Source organism: Colius striatus, chromosome 1 (assembly GCF_028858725.1).
Source record: "Colius striatus isolate bColStr4 chromosome 1, bColStr4.1.hap1, whole genome shotgun sequence".
NCBI lineage: Eukaryota > Metazoa > Chordata > Aves > Coliiformes > Coliidae > Colius > Colius striatus.
In genome coordinates this window covers 206,187,313-206,211,022 of record NC_084759.1, presented here as the reverse complement: position 1 = coordinate 206,211,022, position 23,710 = coordinate 206,187,313, and the positions used below count along the sequence as shown (strand labels likewise).

At 58.7% G+C, this 23,710-nt stretch overlaps 1 protein-coding gene across 8 annotated transcripts in view; it reads left to right on the top strand.

The window, feature by feature from the left end:
• Positions 1–23,710, top strand: part of SHANK3 (SH3 and multiple ankyrin repeat domains 3) — a 364,468-nt gene that overhangs the window by 255,961 nt on the left and 84,797 nt on the right. The gene's annotated exons all lie outside the window — the stretch shown is intronic.

The following is a 23,710-nucleotide window of genomic DNA, read 5'->3' as shown; positions in this document are numbered from 1 at the left end:
GCTGGGCACAGGGGAAGCTGCTGAGGTTCCCCAGGACAAGGGCAGAGTCCTGCAGCTGGGGAGGAACAAGCCCATGAGCAGCACAGGCTGGGGGGGAGCTGCTGGAGAGCAGCTCTGGCAGAGGGAGCTGGCAGTGCTGGGGGGCAGCAGCTCCCCATGAGCAGCAGCCTGGGCTGGGGGGCAAGAAGCCAATGGCATGCTGGGGGCATCCAGCAGAGTGTGGGCAGCAGGGGGAGGGAGGTTGTGCTGCCCCTGTGCTCTGCCCCAGCTGCTGAGGCCTCATGTGCAGGGCTGTGGCCAGTGCTGGGCTGCCCAGCTGCAGAGAGCCAGGGAAGGGCTGCAGAGAGGCCAGTGCAGGGCTGCTGAGATGCTGAGGGGCTGCAAGATGTGTGTGAGGAGGAAAGGCTGCAGCCCTGGGGCTGCTGAGCCTGGGCAACAGAAGCCTGAGCTCAGGGGATCTCCTCAGTGCTGCTCAGTCCCTGCAGGGTGGGTGTCAGGAGGCTGGGGCCAGGGTTTGGTGTGTGGTGGGCAGGGGCAGCCCAAGGGGCAGCGGGCACAGGCTGGCACACAGGCAGTGCCCCTGGCCCAGGAGGAGCAAGTCCTTTGGTGCTGAGGGGAGGGAGCCCTGGCCCAGGCTGCCCAGGGAGGGTGTGGAGGCTCCTTCTCAAGGTTCCCAACCCCAGCTGGACACGTTCCTGTGCCCCCTGAGCCAGGGGCAGCTGCTGGAGCAGGGTTTGGGGCTGGATGGTCTCCAAAGCTCCCTTTTTATGGTTGTATGATCCTAAGTGATGCCTGGGGTAACTGTTCACTGCCCTGAGCTTGCTGCCCTCTGGCCTCTCCATGTCCCCTGTGAGAATTAACCCTATCCCAGCCAAAGTCTGGACATCTCTGGTGTAGAGCACTTGGTGCAGTGTGGGTCAGGACTGGTCCTTACTGGGCTGACTGGAGACAGCTGCCCACACTCCGATTGTTGACCTTTTGGTGGGTGCACCTTTAGTACACTGGGAGGTCCTATGAGGAGGTCACAACACATGGAGGCAGTTCATGAGCAGTGGTACTTAGCCCTTAAGGCCCAGCACTTGATCCCCTGTGGTTGCCATCATCAGTTCCATTGGAGTCTTGACAAGATGCTTGACAGGGTTAACCTTGTATTAACCACACCAGTGAGATTTGACATGCCATCTTCTAAGCTAAGCATTGTGTTTACTTGGCCTTGGAGTCAGGCTGAGAGCTCCCAGTGCTTGTGTCCTGCCAGGGTCTGGAATTTCCCGAGCTTCCAGAATTAGTTGCACACTGGCATTAGTTCCTGAGGCAGTGCCTTAGCTGGTTTCTCTCCTCAGTGCAGTGTTCAGGCTTGTGGCTGAGAAGCTGTTTCATTTCAGCACACGCCACCTCGTGCTCTCCACAGAGCTGACAAGTTTCCCATCCCACCCACATCGTTTCAGCAGATGATGACAGTGCCTTTCTCGCTTCCAAATGCAGCACCAAAGTGCCTGCTGGGCATTTCTGTCTTCCCCACGTTACAGTACACATTTCCTCACCCACTTCAGCGCTGGTTTTACACCTCAGCCACATCCAACTCGTGGGCAGCCTCTTGTTGCAGTGGCAATGCTGTAGGAGCTGTGCTCAGTACGTGTTGAAACGGTGCTTAGTGCATGCCACAGGCTGGAAATGCTCTTGAGGGAGTAGGGTGCTTCAAGAGAAGGCATGAACCTTGACACACCAGTGGACCAGATGAATTTTGCCCCACGTAGCCTGTGCAGAGTGACCTCACCAGAGAGCTTTGTGACACCAGGTCACTTCAGCAGGCTTCACTCCACGTGTCCAGCCCAAGCGGGACCTGCAGCATCCTTGAGCTCGGGTACAACTGTGATTCTGTGCAAGGAAGAGAAGCCTCTACCACGGATTTGTTGGTTGGGTCCCTCCAAAGCCTCCCTGGGCAAGTGTTTGCCAAGGTGTTTGTCGTGCTGGTGGTGTCCTGGGGATGCAGTGCAGGTGCCTTCTCCCTCGGGCTGCGTGCCTGGGGCTCAGCTGCCTGTAGCTCTTCCAGCAGAGCGACTCGTGACTCGTGCTGAGATTGCAGAGAAGGGGAATTCAAACCCTTGTGATAGATGTGCTAGAAGGAGGGCTAAAAATGTGGTGTAAATGATGTAGTCAGAAGAGAATCGCTGTGCTGGGTGTTGCAGCACCCGCTCCCTCGGGAGGGTCTGGTCTGGGCACGGGGGCTGGGGGAGATGCCCCTCGTGCCTCTGCGCCGTGTCGGGCTCCTGCAGCTGGGCACAGGCTGGGGACACGGTACCGTGGCTCTGGCAGCTGTGGGAATGCTTTTAGCAGTGAGGGCAGCGAGTTGTTAACAGCTGAGGGCTGCAGGGACTCCTGTCTGGGAGCTGACCCCTCACACTGGGGCTGTGCTGGGTGAAGACACTGATGAAAAGCCGCCTCCCTCCAGGCTGGGGGCTGGAGCCAAGCAGTGACTGGGGCTGGCACACAAGTGCCTGGTGCTGGTGTCTGCTCCCTGTGCTGCCAGGGCTGGGCCAGGGGCTGCTGTGCTCGCCGGGGCAAGAGCCAGCAGGGATGGGACAGGTTGGGCAGGGGGTGGGAGCAGAACGAGGCAGTTCTGCAGCCGCTTGTGCCACGGCTGGCTGTTTCGGTGTGGGCTGTGTGGGCTGTTGGTGGCTGTTTTGGTGTAGGCTGTGTGGGCTGTTGGTGGTTGTTTGTTTTGGTGTAGGCTGTGTGGGCCAGGGCTGTCTGTGGCTGTTTTGGTGTAGGCTCTGTGGACTTCGGTTGTTGGTGGCTGTTTGTTTCAGTGTAGGCTGTGTGGGCTGAGGCTGTTGGTGGCTGTTTGTTTTGGTGTAGGCTGTGGGTTGGGGCTGTTGGCTGTTTGTTTCAATGTAGGCTGTGTGGGTCAGGGCTGTCAGTGGCTGTTTTGGTGTAGGCTGTGGGCTGAGGCTGTTGATGGCTGTTTGTTTTGGTGTAGGCTGTGTGGGCTGTTTGTGGCTGTTTGTTTTGGTGTAGGCTGTGGGTTGGGGCTGTTGGTGGCTGTTTGTTTTGGTGTAGGCTGTGTGGGCCAGGGCTGTTGGCTGTTTTGGGATAGGCTGTGTGGGCTGAGGCTGTTGGTGTTTGTTTCAATGTAGGCTGTGTGGGCTGGGGCTGTCTGTGGCTGTTTTGGTGTAGCCTGTGTGGGCTGTTGGTGGCTGTTTGTTTTGGTGTAGGCTGTGGGTTGGGGCTGTTGGTGGCTGTTTGTTTTGGTGTAGGCTGTGGGTTGGGGCTGTTGGTGGCTGTTTTGGTGTAGGCTGTGTGGGCTGTCTGTGGCTGTTTCGGTGTGGGCTGTGTGGGCTGTGGCTGTTGGTGGCTGTTTCTTTTGGTGTAGGCTGTGGGTTGGGGCTGTTGGCTGTTTGTTTCAGTGTGGGCTGTGTGGGCTGTGGCTGTTGGTGGCTGTTTGTTTCGGTGTAGGCTGAGGCTGTGGCTGTTGGTGGCTCCTGGCAATGGCTGTGACCTGCTCAGGGTGTACCCTGGAACTCAGACAAGGGGAATAGTCTGTGGTTTGTGGTTGAATTTGCTCCAGGCAGTGCAATGGTAATGTGCTGACATCAGCTGTGGGCATGTGAAAAGCAGCTTCTTGGCACGTCTCGTGCAGGGGGTGCTGAGGAAGGGGAGATTGATTCCAGAGCAGTGATCCTGGCTGGGTTCTGACTGTTCATGTCAGGGCCTCATAGGGTGAGGGAGGAGTCAATCACCTGATGGGAAACTGGATGTTCCAGTCAGGGACCTCATTCCATGGGGGGTCCTACTGGTGTTCTGCAAGAGCTGCTTCAGCCTCGTGAAACTGAGCATCTTGCTTCCTCCAGTGGGTTTCATACAGCTTGTGGCATGGTCTTGGATGCAGCTGACTTGGAGAATCACAGAATCTTTGGGGTTCGAGAAGCCCCTGAAGCTGCTGCAGCCCCAGCCCTGAGCTCCCCCTGCCCCAGCCAGCACTGACCCCTCAGCACCTCACCCCAGGGCTTTGGGGTCCCTCCAGGGCTGGGCACTCCCCCAGCTCCCTGGGCAGCCTGGCACAGGGCTCACACCCCTCTGAGGGAAACAGTTCTGCCTCAGCTCCAGCCTCAGCCTCCCCTGGGGCAGCTCCAGCCCCTTTCCTCTGGGGCTGTTGCTCATGGCTGGGGAGCAGAGCCCGACCCCCAGCTCCCTGCAGCCTCCTGGCAGGTTCATTCACAGCCCCCATCAGGTTCATTCACCAGGGCTGGGTGTGAGTGAGGTGCTGCAGCTCTCCCAGCTGTACCTGAGTGAAGCTGCTGCAGTGATCCCAGTGGTGGGCAAAGCTTCGTGGTGCAGATGGAGGCAGCAGCAATAGGTGTGTGACAACGACCTGCAGCGCTTAGCAACCTGAAGGAGAGTGTGGTGGTTGCATGTTAATCACATCAGCTCTGGCATGTGAGTGAGATGCACCAACTGACTGCTCCTCTGAGGCTTTTCTCAGGCCTGCTGTGAGCAGCAGTGTGCAGGGCTGGCTGCCTTTCCCTGGGGAGGCAGATCCCTGTGCTTGGGGCAGGGGAACAGCACTGAGAGCCCTGGGGAGGCAGATCCCTGTGCTTGGGGCAATGGCAGAGGGACAGCACTGAGAGCCCTGGGGAGGGCAGATCCCTGTGCTTGGGGCAGGGGAACAGCACTGAGAGCCCTGGGGAGGCAGATCCCTGTGTCTGGGGCAGGGGAACAGCACTGAGAGCCATGGGGAGGCAGATCCCTGTGCCTGGGGCAGGGGAACAGCACTGAGAGCCCTGGGGAGGCAGATCCCTGTGCTTGGGGCAGGGGAACAGCACTGAGAGCCCTGGGGAGGCAGATCCCTGTGCCTGGGGCAATGGCAGAGGAACAGCACTGAGTGTAAACAGCAGAGAGCAGCCAAAGCTGCGGTGTGTTGCATTGGCACAATGCAAATGGGATTGCTCTCCACTCATCCTTCTGTGTCTGGGACTTCACTTGACATGTGTTGCCATCCATAGAGCGAGTTAAGTCTGCCAGCAGCAGACCTGAATGCTAATCATCCCCCAGGACGAGCTGGGGCTTCATAACTGTTGTCACAGGGGGAAGAGCCTGTCCTTTGCCATGCAGCCCCTTCTGCTGTGCTTGTGAGGGGCATCTCTAATAGCCTTGTGAGGGCCTTCAGGAGAGAAGTAACACGAGTTACCTGCAGCTGTTTGCGTGGCACAGAGCCTGACAGGACCTTCCCAGCCTGCCCCAGCCTCTCACCCTCCTGCTGAGTGCAGGATCTCAGCATCCCCAGGCCAGGAATGCTTGTGTCAGCCCCCAGAAGAGTGCCAGCTGCATGTCTTTGCCTGCATGGATGCTGAGGGCGGCGTGAGCAGCACACCAACAAATCACCACGGGCTGGGGACTTGTTTCACAGGGGTGTAAATTGCTCCAGGAGCTGCAGGGCAGAGGGAATCAAAGCAGCCTTCTTCCCCACACTGACTGCAGCACTGCTGCCAGGCAATCAGAGCTGCTGCTGCTGCCTGGGAGTGCTCTGAGGGTGATTTTCTTGTAAGGTGCTAATTAGCTCTCAGGCTGCTGATTACTTGGATCACTCACCTTTGGGGGTTTCTTAAGGAAGGTTCTGCTTGCTCGAATTTCTGCTGCATTTCTGTTCCTTTCTGTCTTTCCAGGAATCTCTGCCAGGGCTGCTGGATGTGTCCCCATGGTGAGAGGGCTGGTTGTCAGAGTGTTTCTATTCCTGTTGCTGGGGGTTTTTCGTGGTGTGATCTCCACATAGAAAGACTTTTTCCCTTCCTCTTGTTTAGACTGAAGTGGGCTAATCAATAAAGAGTGGAAGTCAAGAAGCCAAAGGCATTACATTGCTAACAAATGTGATGGGTTCTTTCTGCTTCACCATCCCCTGGTGCAAAGAGAAGCCTCTGGTGTGTTACTGGTGTGCTGTGAGTTCAGGCATGTTCAGAGTCTGACTGACAGGCTTCATCTGCAGGGCTGTGGCCAGTGCTGGGCTGCCCAGCTGCAGAGAGCCAGGGAAGGGCTGCAGAGAGGCCAGTGCAGGGCTGCTGAGATGCTGAGGGGCTGCAAGATGTGTGTGAGGAGGAAAGGCTGCAGCCCTGGGGCTGCTGAGCCTGGGCAACAGAAGCCTGAGCTCAGGGGCATCTCCTCAGTGCTGCTCAGTCCCTGCAGGGTGGGTGTCAGGAGGCTGGGGCCAGGGTTTGGTGTGTGCTGGGCAGGGGCAGCCCAAGGGGCAGCGGGCACAGGCTGGCACACAGGCAGTGCCCCTGGCCCAGGAGGAGCAAGTGCTTTGGTGCTGAGGGGAGGGAGCCCTGGCCCAGGCTGCCCAGGGAGGGTGTGGAGGCTCCTGCTCAAGGTTCCCAACCCCAGCTGGACACGTTCCTGTGCCCCTGAGCCAGGGGCAGCTGCTGGAGCAGGGGCTGGGTGATCTCTACAGATCCCTTCCACCCCCAGCATTCAGGGACTGTGTGAAGCCTGCAGTCAGGCAGCCCAAGGTGATGGCTGGTGTCTGCAGAGCTGCTGCTCCAGCCTGTGTCACGGCGTCTGCTGCCTCTGTAGGGGATCTGAGCAGTTTGCTTGCTTTCTCAGCCAGCCACAGAGATTTCCTTGTGTTTTCTGCCTGCTCCAGCAGCAGCCATGCCTGAGAGCTGAGTTTTCCAGCAGATGATGAGTTTTGCCCACACATCCTTACCAGGGCATTACATGCCTGTGTCATGGTCACATTGGTCTTTTCAGTTTCTGAAGGCTGCTTGTAAGCTGAGTGCTGTGACAAACAGCTTACTTAGCAGCGAGGAAAGCTGGGCTAAGCACATTATGTATGCACTGCATTGATTTCCCATTCACACCATCAGTGGTGAACGAGGCTTGGTTCTAAAACACCATCATGAGCTCTTCTGTGGTGAAACTGAGCTGGGGGCTGTGGCTGAGAGGCCTGGGGGTGCAGTGCTGGAGGTGGGGGCCTGGGCCAGGGCAGGGTCCTTTGCAGGAGCTGTGTTCTGCTGTGGTCACCATCCAGTCCAGGGGTGGGCTGTGCTTCCATAGCAATATGTGTCGTTTCCAGGTGTTTCTTTTATGAGTGGGAGAGCACTTGGGGCTCTGGACAACCAGCATGTAGTGTCAGTACAGAATGAAAAGGAATAGAATCATGGAGTCACAGGATGGTTTCAGCTGGCAGAGCCCTTCCAGCCCATGGGGTGCAGCCTCTGTCCCAGCCCAGCACCCACCAGCCCATTGCCCTCAGTGCAACACCCACCCAGCTCTGAAACCCCTCCAGGGACGGTGACTCCAGCAGCTCCCTGGGCAGCTCCTTCCAAGGCCTCACAACCCTGTCAGCAAAGAAATTCCTCCTCACATCCAGCCTCAACCTCCCCTGGTGCAACTTTGAGGCCTTTTCCTCTTGTTCTCTTGCTTGTGAGAACAGACCCACCTCTGTGGCTGCAGCTTCCCTTCAGATACAGAGTGAGAAGGTCTCCCCTGAGCCTTCTTTTCTCCAGGCTCAACAGCCCCAGACCCCTCAGCCCTTCCTCAGCTGAGATGTGCTCCAAACCCTTTCCCAGCTTGGTAGCTGCCTCTGGATCCTCTCCAGCACCTCCATGTCCTTGCAGAGAGGGGCCCAGAGCTGGGCACAGTGTGTTTCTGGAGCAGGTCCCTGAAAGAGAAACTCAGGGGCTGTCTGCAGGCCAGTTTATGTGTGTGTGAGAGTCAGGAGGGGAGGACAGGAGAGGAAGGGGAGGTGACTGGTTGTGGGCTGAAGTTCAGTGAGGTTGCAAAGCACCTCGTGCCAGCCCGTGCCAGACTGTCCATGATTCGCCTCCACGCTGCTCTGTGGCTGTTTGGGAGGTTGCTTTCCACGTCTGGCTGGACTTGGAGCCGAGGAGCTCTCGTGTTGAGTACTGGGCAGCACTGGGGCTGTGCAGGCAGGATTGTGCTCCGTGGAACTGGAGCCTCTGTCGCTGGTGTCAGCAGGAGCTGATCATCACAGGAGGCAGCTCAGTGAGCTCGCTGCGTTTCACACGCCGCCTTTGCTGCCTGGAGACCCTCTGCAAGCCCTGAATGGTGATCTACCAGCAGCCAAGGTATAAAAAAGAGGTTTTGTTTCTGGGTGTTTGTGTTCTGCACAGAGATGACAAAATACATTGAGAGAGCCAGAGTGTGTTAGTGTAAAGTTACTGTTAATTACAGTAAAGTAAATGATGGTTATTAGGGAGGAGATCGGTCAGACCCAGGGGGTTAGGGCAGCTGCTCCCCTGGAAGGAGAACTGTGCAAGTGTTTGGATATCCTGAGGACAGCATGGAAACATGACACAGGGCTGGAGGCTGCTATGTGGGCATCAGCCCGAGGACGTGCCACCTGCAGCCTGGGCTTGCAAAGGGGGCTCGGCCAGTGCTGTGAGAGAGCTTCTTCTCATCAGATGTGAAATGGTCTTTGTGTGGTTCTGCCCCTTCCAGTGATGCAGGAAGCCCAGCTGGGTCTGTGTGAGCTGCCTCTGCCTCACAGGCTGGTGTGAGAGGTGAGGATGTCCTCGGGGCCCTGCCTGCAGCCCTTGGCGAGGGTCCGTCACGGGTCAGAGACGTTGCAGCTGCTCCCAGGTTTGATTCATGAGAAAGCACTTCAGCTGGACAGCCAAGGCACGAAACCAAGCAGCACCATTCAGGTCTTTTTCTCATTCTGAAGGTGCTAAGTCATTCATTAAAGAGACAGGAGCTGTCAGTTAAGACCATAAAGGATGTGCTGATCAATAGTGAGTACACTGCCTGTGCTGAGCCTGGAGCAGCTGCAGCAGCAGCATGCTCCTGCCATGGCCATGCCTGCGTGCTGCAGGCGTCCTGTGCTGCAAGTGCCCTGGAAGGGCTCAGGGTGTGCATGTGTGTGGTCAGGGGAAAGCCTTGCCTGGGAGCTGGCAGCTGCTGCTGGTGGTGGGAGTGCTGCCCAGGGGCATGCTGATGCTTAGAGCTGAGACATGGGCATCTGATACTCTGACACACGTACAAAGCTGCCTCAAGGTGGGCACAGCCATTCCTGGCATCACCAAGGAGTTATAAAGGTTCCCTCTGACTCATCTCATGAACTATCTGATGACGAGAGTTTGCTGGCATTGGAAGTGGTCCCTGTGGGTTGCCAGGACTGATCCCTGTGGGTTGCCAGGACTGCCAGGGAGCAGCTGCAGCACACCACGCTGCATCCATGGCACCTGAACTCCTGCAGAAATCAAATGGCTGCTACTGAGCTTCTGGGGAATTGGGACTGAACCAGTCCAACCTCCAGTTGCATTAGTACACCTGGTGACATAAAGTGTTAAGCCATCCAGGATTAAGTGATGCCTTGCTGGGTGCTGCCTGTGCTGATGAGCCCTGTCCAGGGAGGGTGTGGAGGCTCCTTGCTGGGAGGTTTCCAAACCCACCTGGGCCCATTCCTGAGTGACCTGATCTAAGGGGACCTTCTTCAGCAGGGGGCTGGATGATCTTCAGAGGTCCCTCCAACCCCTCCATTCAGTGAACTGACTGAGGCAAGTCCACCACAGAGCCCTCAAGCAGGTGACTGCAGCAGTCAGTGAGGTGTTGCTGTGCTCTGAGGGGTCTCATCCACTGGCATTTCAGCAGGGCTGGGAGCACCAGCCCCCTGCAGCTCCCTGAGCCACCAGCACTCCCTCCCCAGGCTCCAGGCATTGGGCTGCTCAGCAGGGCAGGTGCCAGGGCACAGTCTCAGCAGCAGCATCTTCTCCTTGTGTCCAGTGCTTCACTTAAGGGACACAGGCATCTTTTTTCTCACTGCTTTGAATCTAAGATCCTTCAAAAGAGAGTGAGGCAGGGGTTCTTGGTGACTGACACCCACCTCTGAGCTTCATGAGGGTGAGGTGAGAAGTTACTGGCAGCTGTCACAAGGAGCTGGATTCATCTTTAATGCACACTGGTGTGGTTGCAGCAGCACTGCCCACGTCGTGGTCACCAGTGGCATTAGATAAAGGGAAGGACCAGAAACTGTGCAGAGTGCAGCAGCTTCCAGTAACACAAGACTAAAGCACTGCCTAAGGATGAGGATGCACAGCTCCTTAGAGGACTGTGGGTCAAGAAAACCTGATTCCTGGTGACCCTGAGTGATTTGCTGCCCTCCAGCACTGAGCATCTCACCAAAGGCAGCGTGAGCAAGTCCATGTGTGGAGCTGGTTGGCGTAACCAGCACCTCCTGAACACGGGCTGCCAGACCCAGGTGAGTCCTGACGTGGAGGCTTTGTGAGAGAAGTGCAAAGGGTGGTATGATTAAAACACCAGTGGAAACACCTGCATGAGAAGGCACCAAGAGAGACAGCAGGCAGGGGGCAGAGGCACAGCCTTCACCCCAAACACGCTCAGCACTAAAACCACCCGACGCTGAAGGCTCTGTCCCCGCTCCGGGCTGCCCACGGCTCAGATGCTGCCTTAGAGTCCTGTGTGCTGGGAATGGCACTGCTCTGATCACTGAGTGGCAGACACCTGCACCCCAGGAACAGGAGCATGGGCACGAGGTCACTGTGCTGTGTGTGTGCCACTCGTCCTGGCCATGGGCAGGAGGACGGGCTGTAGCCACTGCACATCCAGTGAGGGACGAAGAGGTGGCTGTCAGCAGCCTTGCAAGGGTTGCAGAGGACAAAGCAACAAAGGATGAGGATCATGTCTTCAGAACTCTTGGCTCCTGCAAGGTCTGAAAGGTCTGTCCAAGTACAGCTTGATTTTGCCAAGCAGGAGACGTGGTGAGAGCTGAAGGGCCACTGTCCACGGGCTGTCGCACACGTGGCCTCCTGCAGCTCTCACTTGGGCAGCTCTCAGTGCATGGTTGTGGCAGCCTGAGTGCACACAGTCAGCTCAGCAGGATTAAATACAGGCCAGTTCACCTTCTTCAGCAATGTGTGGAGATGAGGTTCCTGGATTTAATGCTCACGGTGACGATGCAGCAACAACCAAGGGACAAGGGCTGGTGGCTGAGGACGGGCTGCCAGGGAAGGGCTGTGCTGGGGCTGCCAGGGAAGGGCTGTGCTGGGGCTGCTGGGGCTCACACCTCCTGGCAGTAAATGCTTGCCTCTTCTGGAGCTTTAATCTGCTGCTTTATGGGTGAGGTATTATCCTGGTGCTGCAGGTTGGGGTCTGAACAGAGCTCTCAACGAGAGTCACTTCAGCCATCCCTGGTGCCAGAGCACGAGCCAGGGTGGGCAGCCAGGGCCCTGGCATCGGTCAGGCTGAGGACACCCATCCTTCAGTGCAGTTCCTGGGGCTGGTGCAGACTCCACAGGTCCCTGCACTGGCTGTCAGAGCAGGCAGAGTGCGGCGGGTGCCTGCAGCTGTGTGAGGAGCTCAGCTGGGTCAGCTCACAGCCCCCTGCTCCCATGGGTGCCACCAGCCAGCTTTCACAGGGATTGGCCTTGGGAGCCCCTTTTGTGTCCCACACACTGCAATGAGTGTTCTAGAGGAAGAGACTTGGAGCTGTGTGACGTGCAGCAGACGGGACTCTCTCCAGGTGTGTATTTTGTGAGCTGAGAAGGGTTTTTGCCTGAGCTTCCTAAGAGGGTTGTGTGGGCTCAGGCAGCAGGTCCACTTCTCCTTTCTCTGACTGAGACCTGTCCTGGGTAACCAGGGAGGGCTGTGGGAGCAGTGGCAACGCTTCCCAGCACACTCTGTCGTGTCCAGCAGCTCGTGGGCTGGAGATCCATCCAGAGCACGCTGGATGCAGCAGTACTTGAGGGATTGCTCTCCCAGGACCTTCTCCACTTGCTCCTTGGTTCCATGTACATTTTTAGCACAGGATCCTGTGGCAAGAGGAAACTCTGTGCCATGTGCTGTGAAAAATGCCATTTATTTCAGACCTTGTGTCCTTGCTCTGGCTGCTGTGGCCTGCTCCTTGTGCTGGTGAGGGCAGTAGGGACCTGGTAGAACCATTCCCCATGGGCTGTGTGTTTCCCAGGTCGAGCAGCAACATTCCTTGTACAGAAAACCTTTCCATGCTTTGGACAGTCTGTGGGTTTTGTGCAGCTTTGTTGGATTTGAGTTAGTGCAGACACTTGAGACGTGGGGCCGCTTGGGCTGTGCCGCTGCTGTGATGTTCCTCTGCCTCTCTCTTCTCTTTGCTCGTTGTTCCTGCCCAGTGCAGGGCATCAGGCTGATGCTCTGCATGAACTGCCTGCCCCATACCCCAGTCCTTAGTCTTGGCCAGAGGATTCATCCACAGCTGAGTCTGTGATTTGATGCATGAGGAGAGAATGATCCTTTCTCACACATCAGGTTTCTCCCCCTTACATTTCATCTGACGTTTTAAGACCTTTCCACAAGTTCCTCCCAGTTTCCCTGAATAATTGATCATTACCAATTACCATTATTACTGGTGCCTCTCTGTGAGTCCCCTCTCAGGAGGGATCAAGGGCTGTGTTGGGCAGCGTGAAGTCCTGACACCAATCCCCATGAGCTCCCGCTGCTGACCTTTCTTCTGATCTGAAATCCAATCATTTACTCCTGTTTTAACAACTTTAGCATGTAAAACCTTTCCTTTTTATCCCATGGCTTCTGAGCTTCCTCAGGAGACTTTGGAGAGCTTGTCAAAGGCTTCTGGAAATCTAAGCAGACTTCAGTTCAGTTTAGTTGTCAGATAGCTTGTGTCTCTGCTTTGTTTCCCATCGCTCCTTCCCTCTGGCTGCAGGGCACTTCACTCCTGACCCTGGCTTTGGTGCCACCACAGCTCTGGAGCCTGGTTGTGGTTCTGGGGATGTTTGATCCTTGTGAGGGCTTGCAGAAGGTGCTGCTGAGTTCAGCTGTCTCCCCTCTGCGTGCTCCTCTGGTGTAATCCCAGCAGGTCCTGTACCCTCAGAGCCTGGCCCTGTGCTCGTGCTTCCCCTGGGCACCAAGCTGGGAAGCACAGCTCCATCAGGTGCTGCACAGCCCTCAGCTTGTTGGAGCATTGTGAAACAAGAACCCAGTAAACCCCAAGTTGGTGTGTTTGTTGCCAGGGGACACCCCAGCCGGTGCAGGGCTGGGGTCCAAGGCAGAGGGCCTGAGCAGTGCTGACACAAACCCCTCTGCACTGGCTGGTTTTGGGACCGATTGCTTTTCCAGACGTGGCTGACTGGTGCTGGGAGTTGGGGTTTTCCCACTGTGCAGAATCCCACAGTGGTTGGAGGTGGGGAGGGACGTCCCTTACCTGCAGCTGTATGTGCTTTACCGTGGGATCCCAGGGCAGTTTGTGTTGGAGGGACCTCAAAGCTCATCCAGTCCAACCCCCTGCCCTGGGTAAAGACCTTCCCCCAGCCCAGGCTGCTCCCAGCCCCATCCAACCTGCCCCTGGGCACTGCCAGGGCTGGGGCAGCCACAGCCTCTCTGGGCAGCCTGTGCCAGGGCTCAGCACCTCACAGGGAGCAGCTTCTTCCTCACATCTCATCTCACTCTCCTTCCAGTTAAAAACCATCCCCCTTTCTTCTCTCACTACAGGCCCTGGTAGAATATCGTGCTCCATCTTTCTTGTAAGCCCCCTTAATATCTGCCAGCTGAAACCATTCTGTGGTTCCATGGTCTGCACGTGCCAACCAGCTCCAGCATCACCTTTGAACGGTGCCGTTCCCATGGCAGGCATCAGTCGCGGGGCAGGGGCTGCCTGGGACAGGAGCTGCCTGGGACGGGAGCTGCCTGGGGAAGGGGCTGCCTGGGACAGGAGCTGCCTGGGACAGGGGCTGCCTGGGACAGGAGCTGCCTGGGACAGGGGCTGCCTGGGACAGGAGCTGCCTGGGGCAGGGGCTGCCTGGGACAGGAGCTGCCTGGGACAGGGGCTGCCTGGGACGGGAGCTGCCTGGGGCAGGAGCTGCCTGGGACAGGGGCTGCCTGGGACAGGGGCTGCCTGGGGCGGGAGCTGCCTGGGACAGGGGCTGCCTGGGGCAGGGGCTGCCTGGGACAGGAGCTGCCTGGGACAGGGGCTGCCTGGGGAAGGGGCTGCCTGGGACAGGAGCTGCCTGGGACAGGGGCTGCCTGGGGAAGGGGCTGCCTGGGACAGGAGCTGCCTGGGACAGGGGCTGCCTGGGGAAGGGGCTGCCTGGGACAGGAGCTGCCTGGGGAAGGGGCTGCCTGGGACAGGAGCTGCCTGGGACAGGAGCTGCCTGGGACAGGGGCTGCCTGGGGAAGGGGCTGCCTGGGACAGGAGCTGCCTGGGGAAGGGGCTGCCTGGGACAGGAGCTGCCTGGGACAGGGGCTGCCTGGGGAAGGGGCTGCCTGGGACAGGAGCTGCCTGGGACAGGGGCTGCTTGGGACAGGGGCTGCCTGGGGAAGGGGCTGCCTGGGGCAGGGGCTGCTTGGGACAGGAGCTGCCTGGGACAGGGGCTGCTTGGGACAGGGGCTGCCTGGGGAAGGGGCTGCCTGGGGCAGGGGCTGCTTGGGACAGGGGCTGCCTGGGGCGGGAGCTGCCTGGGACAGGAGCTGCCTGGGGCAGGGGCTGCCTGGGGAAGGGGCTGCCTGGGATGGGAGCTGCCTGGGGAAGGGGCTGCCTGGGACAGGGGCTGCCTGGGGCAGGGGCTGCCTGGGGCAGGGGCTACCTGGGCCTCCTTCCTCAAGCAGACACTTTGGTTTGCACTGTTTGCTGCAGAAGGGTTGGTGGGAGGCTGCGAGCGCTGAGCCTGAACCCATCTCCCTGCAGACTGAGACCACAGCCTGGTGTCAGGTTCAGCCGGTCCAGGGGAGGGAAAAGGAGCTGGGCTGCATCAGCCCTTGGGCTGCAATGCCTCTCCTGGCCAGGGAGGACAAAATCCAGGCCAAATGGCTTCCTCTGCCAGGGAGATAGAGGCGTGCTTGTTCCCGGAGCCTTCCTCTCGCGCACCTCTGGGATGGCAGCTCTTGGCGAGGCCTGAGCAGCTTCCTCAGCATCACTGCTGGATTGGAGTCCAGGCACAGCACATCTTGAGCTTTCTTGGAGTTAATGAGCTGTCTGATTTAACGAGATTACCAGCTTGGTGTGCTGAAATGAAGCGAATCCAGAACTGCAAACGCTCTGTGAGAACGGTCCGTGTTTGAAGGGGGAAGCTGCTGCCTTTCAGCACCTTTCCCTGGTGCTTCCTCACCTCCTGCAAGAGCAGATCGTCAGCACCCACAGCCCACGCTTCAGCTGGGGCTGAGCAGCACCGGTTTGGGGTTTTAACTGGTGTCTGAAGCGCACATGACTGGTGCTGGAGGGAACGTGACCTCAGAGAGCTGATCCCTGCCGGGGTGTGTGTGGCTGGGGCCTGTGCTCTGCTGGGGATGCTCTTGCTTTTCATCTGTCACTTTGCTTCTGGTGTAGTTCATAATCAGTGCCTTGATGAGCTGTCTTGTGGGTGAAACAGAAAGCCTTGCTGATGATAGTCAGTGCTTGGGGATCAGTCCTTGCCCCTCTCCATCTCCTGCTTGCCTTTGCTCCCCTTGCAGCAGCCTCGCTGCCACCTGCATTTCCAGGGCTGGTTCCACCTCCACTCATCCTCAGTGGAGATGGTGGGTTGTGTTTCCATTTGGGATGGGGCTTTGGCCACTTTCCCTTCTGCTGTTGCTGAGCTCCCCTGGCTGCCAGGGCCAGGAGCCCCTCTGAAGCCAGACACTTGGACTGGCTCCTCTGCCCTTCTCCAGGCTGCTGCTGCCCGTAAACGTTCAAGACCAGACATTTGATCTTGACCTGCTCTAGTTGTTCTTCCTCTCTCATATCCAAGCAGAGACAAGCAGCACAGTGGTGGTGTGCCTTGGCTGAGCAGAGCAGGGCTGTGTGGCAGGGCTGCTGGGCCCAGGGCAGGGCTCTCCAGGACTCTGTGCTCAGCAAACCCTCCAGCAGCCGTGTGCCCAGCTGATCCCAGCCTCCAGAACGTGCCTGTTCCCTGCTCATTTCTGCTTGAAGCTGGACTGCTTGGCATGTCCCAAGGGTGAGTTGTCATCTCTCTCCCTAGAGCTGCATCTGCCCTGTGAAGTGAGAGAGGGGCAGGAAGGAGACCTGGGTGCTGTCCCACCACTGTCCACGCTGTTTCAGTGCTTGCTCCAGGGGATATGTTTGATCTGGGCCACCTGGCATTCTCCTGGACAAGCTCAGCCCTGGTGCAAGGCCATCCCTAGCCAGAGGCAGTTTGGGAAGAGCTACTCTGTGTTAGGGCTTGGATTTCTTTGAAGGGGAGAAGAAAGTTTGTCCATAAAGACTCAGGCTGTAGCTGATGCTCTCAGGGTCAGAGCATGGTCTGTGCCCACGTTATTTGCTGCTGCTACAGATCATCCTTCTGCTGTGGGAGATGCTTTGTGCAGGACGTGGCTGAGCAGAGCTGCAGTGCCTGGCTGTGGCTGTGGAACACCACAGGAGGTGAGTGGGCTTTCTGCTGGGAGAGGCTGCAGCGGTCCATTCTGCACCAGCATCAGCCTCAGCTGAACTGAAGTTGCTCTAGAGGGAGGCTGATGGAAGTTCCCAGCGAGTGGCCTCCCATCATCACCCTGCTCCCGTGCTTCAGCAGCAGCACTGCTGGGAAGCTGTGTGCCACCTTCTGAGTGCTTTCTCATGGGAATAACCAAGCCAATCAGTCAAACCTGGTCCCTCCTGCTCGGCTTTTTATCCCCCAGGTGTCCTCCTCAGCACTCTGTCCTCTTGACCCACATCCTTGTGGAAGTGTGGTGTGACGAACTGGGCAACTGGAGTCTCAATCTGACTTGAGTGATGTGATTCACGTCCCTTGGCTGTAGGTGTCTGCCACGTAGGTAGGTGTGTGAGCTCATCCCCTGGCTCAGCCTGGAGCTGGTGCAGATGTGTGCAGTCACTGGAGCCAGGGGTGCCGTTCGTTTGACAAAATGTGGGCGGTCATTTCAGCATGGGATGAATCACAGCTCCATTGACTTTGCTGAATAGCTCTCCATTGAGTCTAAAAGGAGCCCACAGTGACTTGCTCGCTGTGGGTGCTTGGTTAATGTACACCTACAGTTAACTAGATGACTCCCAAGGCTGCTGCAGCATGGGCTAGGGCAGGGGGATTGTTTCAGGTCTTAGGCAGCACTCCCGTTTATTTACCTCCAGCCAGCCTGTCATCCTTTTGTCTCCACAGGAGTGTGATGCTGCTGCTGGTGCTGAGTCCAGGCTGTTCGTGGCCTGTCCTGGCAGCCCTGCTCTGTGTTCTCTGTTTCTTTCCATAGTTCCTCACTGTAGCATCTCACACTTTTCCTCCTTCCTCCAGTATTTTTCAGACCCTTTCTGCAGGGATCATGTGAATCTTCAATTCTCTCTTCCAAAAGACTGTGGGCAGCAGGGGGAGGGAGGTTGTGCTGCCCCTGTGCTCTGCCCCAGCTGCTGAGGCCTCATCTGCAGGGCTGTGGCCAGTGCTGGGCTGCCCAGCTGCAGAGAGCCAGGGAAGGGCTGCAGAGAGGCCAGTGCAGGGCTGCTGAGATGCTGAGGGGCTGCAAGATGTGTGTGAGGAGGAAAGGCTGCAGCCCTGGGGCTGCTGAGCCTGGGCAACAGAAGCCTGAGCTCAGGGGCATCTCCTCAGTGCTGCTCAGTCCCTGCAGGGTGGGTGTCAGGAGGCTGGGGCCAGGGTTTGGTGTGTGCTGGGCAGGGGCAGCCCAAGGGGCAGCGGGCACAGGCTGGCACACAGGCAGTGCCCCTGGCCCAGGAGGAGCAAGTGCTTTGGTGCTGAGGGGAGGGAGCCCTGGCCCAGGCTGCCCAGGGAGGGTGTGGAGGCTCCTGCTCAAGGTTCCCAACCCCAGCTGGACACGTTCCTGTGCCCCCTGAGCCAGGGGCAGCTGCTGGAGCAGGGGCTGGGGCTGCAGCAGCTCTGCAGGGCCCTGCCCACCATGCTGGGATTGTGTGGTTCTATGCTGCTCCCCTCTCAGATGAGACCTTTTGCAAATCTAAGCTTACCCTCAGTTCCATCCCAGTCGTTGGTGCAAACTTGAGCTTGTCCCAGGACAGACCCCTGACACACCCTTCCCGCTGTGCAGTGAGATGTGTCAGAGCAGCTGCTCAGTCACCTTGCAGCAGTTCACATTCCCCTCAGGTTTAATGAGGATGCCCTGGGAGAGCATCCCCAACGCCTCCCTGACATCCAGAGACAGACAGAGCTGAGCTGCCTTTCCTGTGTTGGTGAGGTTCAAACAGAAATTAGGCTCATTTAGCACAACGGGTTCTGTCTAATCCCTGCCACCTCCTATTTGTCACCTTCTTTTCTTCTGGATGTTTGATTAAGCTGTTGTGCTGATTGTTAGAGGATTTTCCTGTGAATTACCGATGGGTCCCTTCCTTTCCTCCCCCTTTTGATCTTCTGCCACCTGCTCCTGGAGCCTCATCCCTTGTTCAGCTCTTGGGGAGCTCCTCCCATGCAGCTCTCAGAGCCAGCCCATCCTGCACCGTGTGCAGTTTGGTTTCAGCAACAGGCAAACCAGCAGAAGGTCTGACACAGCCCAGCAGAAGGAGAGGGTCTGGCAGACCCTGTGTCACCTGGCAGAGCAGCTACAGAGAGCTGTGTGCCAAAGTCCCTGCCTGGGGACCTTCACCCCTGTCTTGGTTCATTTGCCCCTGATGTGTAGGGTGCAGCAGCCTGGCAGTGAGCCTCAGGTGAGTTTTCATAGAATCACAGAATCATTACAGTTAGGAACAGCCCCTGGAGCTGCTGCAGCCCCAGCCCTGCCCTCACCCTGCCACAGCCAGCACTGACCCACAGCCTCAGCACCTCACCCCAGGGCTTTGGGGTCCCTCCAGGGCTGGGCACTGCCCCAGCTCCCTGGGCAGCCTGGCACAGGGCTCACACCCCTCTGAGGGAAACAGTTCTGCCTCAGCTCCAGCCTCAGCCTCCCCTGGGGCAGCTCCAGCCCCTTTCCTCTGGGGCTGTTGCTCATGGCTGGGGAGCAGAGCCCGACCCCCAGCTCCCTGCAGCCTCCTGGCAGGGAGTGGCACAGAGTGCTCCTGGCTCCCCTCAGCCTCCTCTGCTCCAGCCTCAACACCCCCATTCCCTCAGCCCCTGCCCTTGTGCTCCAGCCCCTCAGTGTCCCTCTGGCAGTGAGACAAGTTGCCCTTCCACTGGGGATCATGATTTTAACCATTTATGTCACATCAGTCAGTTTTTTGCTTGATCTTTCTCTGATTCCTCCCACAACTCCCCACTACATTTGGATTTCATCAGAGTCACTATTGCTGTGTAGACAAGAGTGAGGCCCCTGCTGCAGGTCGTTGCTGATGCTGCCTCATCTCCTTCCCCAGGCTGTTCTGCACCTCAGCTGTCCCTCTGCTCTCCCACTACTTTAGGTCACAGGAATGGGAGGATTTTGGTGTTATTTCACTCTTTCTGCACACCTACAGAACTGCTTGTGATTCTGTCCAAACATGGAGGTGTCCAGAGGCTCTTGCTGTAGTCAGTTATGACCTGAAGCTTTTTGGGTGCCTGTGAGAGCTCAGTGGCAAAGGGTTTGCAGGTTCCAGAGGTACTTGAGTGTTCCTGAAAGGTCCTTCTTGCATGTCTAGCTTGGTGAATCCCTCTGTGGATGGCAGATAGGAGGAGAGCAGGCTAAACAAATTAAGCATCCAACAACTCTGAATATGCCCCAGGGGCTCTAAACATGCCCCAGGGGCTCTAAACATGCCCCAGGGAGCTCTGAACATGGCCCAGTGGCTCTAAACGTGCCCCAGAGGCTCTGAACATGTCCCAGGGAGCTCTGAACATGCCCCAGGGGCTCTAAACATGCCCCAGGGAGCTCTGAACATGGCCCAGTGGCTCTAAACATGCCCCAGAGGCTCTGAACATGTCCCAGGGAGCTCTGAACATGCCCCAGGGGCTCTGAACTTGCCCCAGAGAGCTCTGAACATGCCCCAATGGCTCTAAACATGCCCCAGGGGCTCTGAACTTGCCCCAGGGAGCTCTGAACATGCCCCAATGGCTCTAAACATGCCCCAGGGGCTCTGAACTTGCCCCAGAGAGCTCTGAACATGCCCCAGGGAGCTCTGAACATGCCCCAGGTAGCTCGACGTGCTTGTGCAGCGTTGGGGGACAGAAAGTGTGTTGGGGAGTTTTGCTGTTGTTCCTGACGAGTTCAGGGGGTTGGATTAAGGTGCTTCTTGGCAGTTTATTTGTAGGAGGAGGAGTAATTCAGAGGTGGTGGAAAGAATCAAAATCTTTCTTTAGAATAGCTTTTGGTAAGAGCAGCAGCAGGGTGACCTGTTGTGTCAGGAGGTCTGGTAGCTGGGGGTTGCTGAGGGAGGCTGGGTGAAATGGAGCTTGCCCAGGGTGCAAGCAGCTCTGTCAAGAGTTCCTTCAATTTATGCTGGGTGTGAAACAAGCAGGGAGGGATCAGAGGTACAGAGCTTTCTTTCATGGTGGATTCCTCACTTTCTCAATGACAAAGCAAAGGCAGCAGGACTCATCAGGCACTTCAGCCCACCACCAGCTAAAATAGACAGCGGGGGCTTGTACATAAACATTTGTTTCCCTTTCCTTCTCTCTCTCTCTCTTCCACACACACATGCACAAGCACATTCTTGTAGAGGTGGCAGAATTTGCTCCTGCTTTGGGGTTAAGGTCTGGCACAGGTCACCTACAACGTGGAAAAGGGGAGATATTCCTGTGGATGTCTTAGGTCTAGGTCTCTTCCTGAGGGGTAAGCCATTGCTCAAATACAAGCTAAAGGCTTGTCACAGAATCACAGGAGGGTTTCACTTGGAAGGGACTTTAGAAGCTCATCCAGTCCCAACCCCCTGCCATGGGGCAGAGACACCTTCCCCCAGCCCAGGCTGCTCCCAGCCCCATCCAGCCTGCCCATGAGCACTGCCAGGGCTGGGGCAGCCACAGATGCTTGGATGCAGGAATCATGATGTGAGGTTGTGTGGCTGCTGTTAGATGGGCAGGAGGATGATGTTACTGTGATGATGTGCTCTGGGCATGGCAGCTATGAACTTGTCTCCAGCAGGACACTGGGAAGAGAGGAGCTGGTTGTGGAGTGTTCCATGCGTGTTGAGGAGGATGTGCATGACCAGCTCTGCTTTTGAGAGACAGGCAGCATGTTGGGAATGTGCCACAGAGGGATGACTGTGACAGCAGCTGCCCCGTCCCAAGCCCTTTACATCGTTTTGCTGGTTTACCTGTGTGTGGCTCCTCTGGTGCATGAAGCCCCTGGCTTTATAAGTACTCTGTGTTTTTTCACGGATAATGCCTAAGCACGGCTAAACTTGTAGCACAAAGTGAAGCATCGGGGCAGGGCAGGGGCGTCAGGCTGGTGTGTTGCAGTGGATGCTGTGTGCTGTGCCTCGGGGCTGCCGCGGCACCTGCAGCCGCTGCGTGTGTCGGCTTCTGTGCTCGCCCTGGCAAACAAAGGGATGCTTCTGGCCCTCCTGCTGGGAGCCAGATACCAGTGTGGTGTTAACGGCAGGGCCATGGAACCGCCTCCCCAGCCACGGCCTGGGCTGCCTGTGCCCACAGCACGGGCGGGTGAGGCTGCAGGACGGAGCGAGGTGTGTCTGCTCGCGCTGCTCCCCGGCCGTGCCCCGCAGCCCCACCACCCGCTCCCGGCAGCCCCGGCAGCCCCGGCAGCCCCGGCCCCTTCCCCGCCGCGGGGCCCGGCCGCGGTGCTGCGCGGTGCTGTGCTGTGCGGTGCTGTGCAGTACTATGCGGTGCTGCGCGGTGCTGTGCGGTGCTGCGCTGTGCGGTGCTGCGCGGTGCTGTGCTGTGCAATACTATGCGGTGCTGTGCGGTGCTGCGCGGTGAGGTGCTGTGCAGTACTATGCGGTGCTGCGCGGTGCTGTGCAGTACTATGCGGTGCTGTGCGGTGCTGTGCGGTGCTGTGCGGTGCTGCGCGGTGCTGTGCAGTACTATGCGGTGCTGTGCTGCGCGGTGCTGTGCGGTGCTGTGCTGTGCAGTACTATGCGGTGCTGCGCGGTGCTGTGCTGTGCAGTACTATGCGGTGCTGCGCGGTGCGGTGCTGTGCAGTACTATGCGGTGCTGCGCGGTGCTGTGCAGTACTATGCGGTGCTGTGCGGTGCTGTGCGGTGCTGCGCGGTGCTGTGCAGTACTATGCGGTGCTGTGCTGCGCGGTGCTGTGCGGTGCCGTGCTGTGCAGTACTATGCGGTGCTGCGCGGTGCTGTGCTGTGCAGTACTATGCGGTGCTGCGCGGTGCGGTGCTGTGCAGTACTATGCGGTGCTGCGCGGTGCTGTGCAGTACTATGCGGTGCTGTGCGGTGCTGTGCAGTACTATGCGGTGCTGCGCGGTGCTGCGCAGTGCTGTGCAGTACTATGCGGTGCTGTGCTGCGCGGTGCAGTACTGTGCAGTGCTGCGCGGTGCTGCGCGGTGCTGTGCAGTACTATGCGGTGCTGTGCTGCGCGGTGCAGTACTGTGCAGTGCTGCGCGGTGCTGTGCGGTGCTGTGCTGTGCAGTACTATGCGGTGCTGCGCGGTGCTGTGCGGTGCAGCCGTGTTCCCGCGGCGGCTCCGCTACCGCAGTGTGAAGCGCCTCCTGCCCCGCTCCGCTCCACGCCCACCGCCCCCCGCGCACGGGCAGCGCGGCTCTGCGCGGTGCGGGGCGGTGCGCGGGGCTCAAAGCTGTGCAGGGCTCGGTGCGGGCTCAGTGTGGGGCTCTGCGCGGGGCTCTGCGCGGTGCGGGCTCAGTGCGATGCGGGCTCGGTGCGGGGCTCTGCGCGGTGCGGGGCTGTGCGGGGCTGCCCCCGCCGGAGCCGCTGCCTGCAGGAGCCCGAGCCCGTGTCCGAGCCGCAGCCGTGTCCGAGCCCGTGTCCGAGCCCGTGTCCGAGCCGCAGCCGTGTCCGAGCCCGTGTCCGAGCCGCAGCCGTGTCCGAGCCCCAGCCCGTGTCCGAGCCGCAGCCGTGTCCGTCCCGCGCCGCCGCGGCTCCGGCCGGGGGCGCAAAGCCCCTTCCCGTCGCTGCCGAGCGGGGCCCGAGGTCCCTGATTAATTCCGCTCTGATGTCAGCCATGCGGCTGTGCTGGGAGGGATTTGCAGGGCTGCATTTCAGCTCCCGTTTGCTGAGAGAGTCCCCGCTGCCGTCCCCGCTCTCCTCCCCTTCCCCGCGCCCCCCGCCCCTCCCGGCGGAAGGGTCTGTGGCGCGGGGTCCACGGAGCTGCGCCTGCCTCCCTGCATCCCTCCCTGCATCCCTCCCTGCATCCCTCCCTGCATCCCTGCCGCTCTCTGCACCGCTGGATTCTCGCCGCTCTCCTCTCCTGGCCGCGGCGAGGGCAGCGACAGCGGCTTTGCCACACTAGGACGATGCGATGCATCCCCCTCGGCTCGTGGCACGCGGTTCCTTAGCAACGCACGGGGGGCATTTTAAGCGAAGATCGGAGCTCCGGGATGAGGAGATAAACTCTGCCGTCCTCCCTCCCAGGGAACTTACCGGAGGCACCTCTCCTTTCGCCGAGCGTCTGCTTGCTGTCCTCGTCGCAGCGGCGTAGCCGGGAAGCCGAGGCCGCCGCGCCCCCGATGGCTGCCCCGCTGCCCGCCCCGGCGCCGCCGCTGCTCGGGCGCTCCGCTCGCCGCTCGGACGCCAAGGGCATCGTTTAAGGGGAAAGCCCAAAGTGGGATCCGTAAGCTCCCTGCATGCGTATGCAGGCGACTGAGGAGGGGGCCGGCGGGCAGCAGGGTGATCCAGGCAGCCGGGGCTTTCCTCCTCCTCCTCCTCCTCCTCCACGCTTGAGGGAAAGTAGCTCTCGTCTTTTTGTTCTGACTCTGGGCGAGGGAAGGGAGGGAAGCAGCTCGTGCCCCAACTCCTTGCTGAGATGAAACGGTGGA